This window comes from Octopus bimaculoides, chromosome 11, assembly GCF_001194135.2.
Source record: "Octopus bimaculoides isolate UCB-OBI-ISO-001 chromosome 11, ASM119413v2, whole genome shotgun sequence".
Taxonomy (NCBI): domain Eukaryota; kingdom Metazoa; phylum Mollusca; class Cephalopoda; order Octopoda; family Octopodidae; genus Octopus; species Octopus bimaculoides.
Genome location: NC_068991.1, coordinates 76,564,824 through 76,569,614, shown reverse-complemented (window position 1 = coordinate 76,569,614; position 4,791 = coordinate 76,564,824).

Genomic DNA, 4,791 nt, shown 5'->3' with positions numbered 1-4,791 from the left:
ATATATATCACTCTATCTATCTATCTATCTATCTATCTATCTATCTATCTATCTATCTATCTATCTATCTATCTATACACACACAGACACATACACGTATGCACTCTCACGCATACGCACATATATAGTGTGCGAATGTAGGAACTGGAAGAGATAGTTATGTAGTATATGTGATTTCAAGACGTGCACCGAATCCATATTATGTAGCGTCTTAAAGCTACACGTTTTGCGATGAATGTATTACATAACTGCCGACTCCATTTTGTTTATTCACTGTCGTAGCTCTCGCTTAATAAGTAACTTCTGCTGCTATATATCGGAGTTGTATGGCAGCAATCATCGCATCGGAATATCTATTTAATTTCGGTATGGGACGATGTGTATTGGATGCGTTCATTATTAGACGTTATTGATCAATTTCGGGTGATCTATACATGCCTTGCTAATGTTACAGGCCAACCAGCTGTCTGCACCACGTCCATTGTATGTGTGTGTGTGTGCGTGGATATATTCACGAATATATTTGGGTATTCAATGCGCGCACGCATATATGTACGTTTACTTGTGTATATATACATGTCTACACCTTTTCTTTCTTTTCTTTTACTTGTTTCATTCATTTGACTGCGGCCACGCTGGAGTCGAACAAATCAACCCCAGGAGGATTTATTCATTCTAAGCCTAGTATTTATTCTATCGGTCGTTATTGCCGTGCCGCTAAGGATACGTAAAGACACCAATATCGGTTGTCAAGCGATGGGCGTGGGGTGGGGGGAAAACACACATGCACACACACGCACACACACACACACACACTCACACACACACACTTACACACACACTCTCACACATGCAACAGGCTTCTTTCAGTTTCTGTCTACGAAATCCACTCACAAGGCTTTGGTCTGTCCGATGCCATAGCAGAAGTCACTTGCCTAAAGTGCCACACAGACGGACTGAACCCGTAATCATGTGGTTGGGAAGCAAGTTTCTTGCCACACAGCCACGCCTGCGCCTATATATATAACATTCCTCTCTCTCTCTCCCTCTTTCTCCTTACATGTGTGAATATATGTGTGTGTGTGTCTGTGTGTGTGGATGTGCGTGGATTACTGGTTTCGGTGTTGCACTCATGATCGTGAGTTTGTGTTTTCGATTCTTGGACTGGGCGATGCGTTGTGTTCTTGAGCAAGACACTTCATTTCACGTTGCTCCAGTGTCCATTCAACTGGTGAAGATGAGTAATCTTGCGACGGACAGGCATTCCGTCCCGGAGAGGAACATAATATGCGTTACAGAATCCGGGAAGTCGGCCCTCATGAGCTTATGGCTCGGAAAAGCGAGGAGTCGCAACGGCTGCAGCAGCGGAACAGCGCTTATGTACTTATGCGTGTCTTTGTGTCGCTTGAGAACCGATGTTGGTGTGTTTACGTCCCCCGTAACTTTGCACTTAGGCAGAAAAGACCGATGGAATAAGTACAAGGTTTACAAAGAATAAGTCCAGGGTTCAATTTCTTCGACTAAAAAGGCGGTGCTCCAGTATGGCCGCAGTGAAATGACTGAAGCAAGCAGAAGAATAAAAGAATGACCGTTGTTGTGTATTTTTGTGGCTAAAATGACTTTTCATGGAAACAAAATTTAATTCGTGAATTTCGAAAGTGGACTTCCTTGTTGCTTGCTGATAGACGCTGGTCACACGGACGTTCTCTAAGCGCTTCGACTGTAATTCGAACCAGCTGACATATACGGCCGACCGATCGTTGCTTGTCTCACTCTCTAACTCTCATAAATTGAGACATAAGGTTTTACGCCAGGAAGAGTTTTTTCTTATTATATGTGTGTGTGTGTGTGTGTGTGTGTGTGTGCGTGCGTAACATACATACATATATAGGTACAGTGCTATCAAATCTGACATGGTGAATGACTTCTTTTAATATTGTAATGGAAATTGAATATTAGCCACATAAAGGTAACCTAAACTTGAATGGAGCCAATGTGTAAACTAGCAGACACTCGCCATCATTCACTTTCAAGCACGCGTGGACACACACACACATACACACACACACACACACACACACACACACACACACACACACACATGCACACACACATACACACACACGCACACGCACACGCACACAATAAGAAAAAAATTTACTGGCGTAAAACCTTATATAACACACGCTCACAAACACACGCACACACACACATACAGACACACACACTCACACTCACACACACATGCACACACACACATATGCACACCTTATCAAACAGTCAAACATGTACATTTGCGATTAATGTTTCACCTTCAATTATCTTCAATTCTGTCTTTTTAATATGAATATTTCACCATTAAATCGATGTTTCACCTACTTTTATAATTATATTCAATGACGGGCAAGCTACATCCTCATTAAAATTTAACAACAGCAACAAGAACTACAACATCGATGGCTGCAACAAGATCAACGACATTATTATTAACATATACAGCAATATAACTGCGATAAAAAAAAAAACACACATATGGCAATACCCAAGATAGAAACCTGTTCATCTTTTTTCCTTTTTATGGGAACATTAAAATAAGAAAAATTGGTAAAACAAAGAAAAAAATTAAAATAAATAAATAAATATTGTCCCTAATCGATTTGAATATTATGGTTATTTGGAGTTTCTCCTATATATATATACGTTGTTTGGCTTGAATCTATGAAGGACAGCGCTGTTAGGGTGGCACCAATTGAAACAGAAACATATGTTGGTTTGAAAGTTTGGCACAAAGTCAGCTGTTTTGGGGGAGGGGTTAAATCGATTACATCGATCCCAGTGTTCAATTGGTACTTATTTCATCGATCCCGAAAAGGATGAAAGACAAAGTCGATCTGGGCGGAATTTGAACTCAGAATATAAACGCGGACGAAATGCAGTTAAGCATTTTCTCCGGCGTGCTAACGAATCGGCCAACTTGCCGCCTTCAAGGTAGCATCGTTTATTAAGAAATGAACGATAAAGAAATGAGTATAGCCTTAACCTCATTCGGTGATATGTTCAATTATCTATTGTTGCAAATTTGAAGGTGGACCTTATTATTATTGGGTTGTCCGGAAAGTTCGTTCCCATTTATAGTAGCTTATCTTTCCACTTATTTGCCATGAAACCACCTCAATTCTGGGAAGAGGGTATTTTCAAGTTAAAGGAAAGATGTAGATGCATTGTGCAACAAAATGGTTCGTATTTCGTTGATTAAAAATGTAATGGCAAATATTTATTGACCTTTTTCTTACCTTTAAAAATTGGCACGAACTTTCCGGACAACTCAATAGTTTCATTTTAATCTGGTACAACTACGTGTTTTTGGTGTAACTCCTGCCGAACCGTTCATGCGTAGCTAACACACACCCAATTTATTCTTTCTAGTCTATGACGATCGTACCTAACTAGAAACTACGTGATCGAAAAACTAATCGATATTATACAGGAAATAATGATGAATGGAATAACAGAAGGGGCCTTTTGGTTTTTTAAGAAAGATAGCACCTTACAAAGCCCCCTTCGTCTTTCACATTAAAAACAATGGCCGAAGACTTTCTCATCGTTAACACGTTGGACAAAATACATTACCCAATTGTATTTTTTTTTCTAATTTACTCACGATTTTTTTTTATGGGAAGTCGTCGTGAGTAAATAGGTGACTCTAAGAGGCAGCCCCATTTCCTGTTGGTTTGTTATAAATGACTAAGTTCTGAATGTTTGGATGTTGTTTCAAATGGCTTTAGTGACATTTCAAACAAATATTTATCCCATAAGACAAAAATCAATAGGACACAAGCTACTTTTTCTCTCTTTAGATCGTGATCAGTTCCACAAACAAAGAAATATACGAATTCGCTAATGGGAAAATTATTAGCAAATTTCTTTAATTTACAAAGTTGTACACTTGATGAATTCGTACGTATTGCAGGTGTTTCGTCTAGTCTCAAAAAAAAAAAAAAAAAGAAAAAGAAACTTAGCAGTTTTCTTTGTGTTCTTGTTTAGCTGTAGGTCTGTCTGATTCGAAAGGCGTATCAACAAGATTTCCAGCTGTGATCATGTCAATAGATTTTTATGTTTCGAGACTATACTATAATGTGTCTTACCATTTTAAAAGAGTAAGTTGCAATTTGAGGGGGATTTAGCTAATGTTTCTGGTAAGTTGTGCTATACAAAATTCCCTTGTTGGTATAGATAATTCAATGTATTCTGTTGCGCTATTAGGAAAAATATGAGATATCATCGACTGAAAAATGATACCTTATGCAAAACATATTAATGACCTTATATACTGCTAAAAATATAGGTAAAGAGCCTGTGAGGTGTTTGTAGTTACTTACCATATTAGGTAACTTTATACAGAAAATCTTGAACATATTTCTTATTTCTTTATTGCCCACAAGGGGCTAAACATAGAGGGGACAAACAAGGACAGACAAAGGGATTAAGTCAATTATATCGACCCCAGTGCGTAACTGGTACTTAATTTACCGACCCCGAAAGGATGAAAGGTAAAGTCAACCTCGGCGGAATTTGAACTCAGAATGTAACGGCAGACGAAATACCTATTTCTTTACTGCCCACAAGGGGCTACACACAGAGGGGACAAACAAGGACAGACAAACGGATTAAGTCGATTATATCGACCCCAGTGCGTAACTGGTACTTAATTTATCGACCCCGAAAGGATGAAAGGCAAAGTCGACCTCGGCGGAATTTGAACTCAGAACGCAGCGGCAGACGAAATACCGC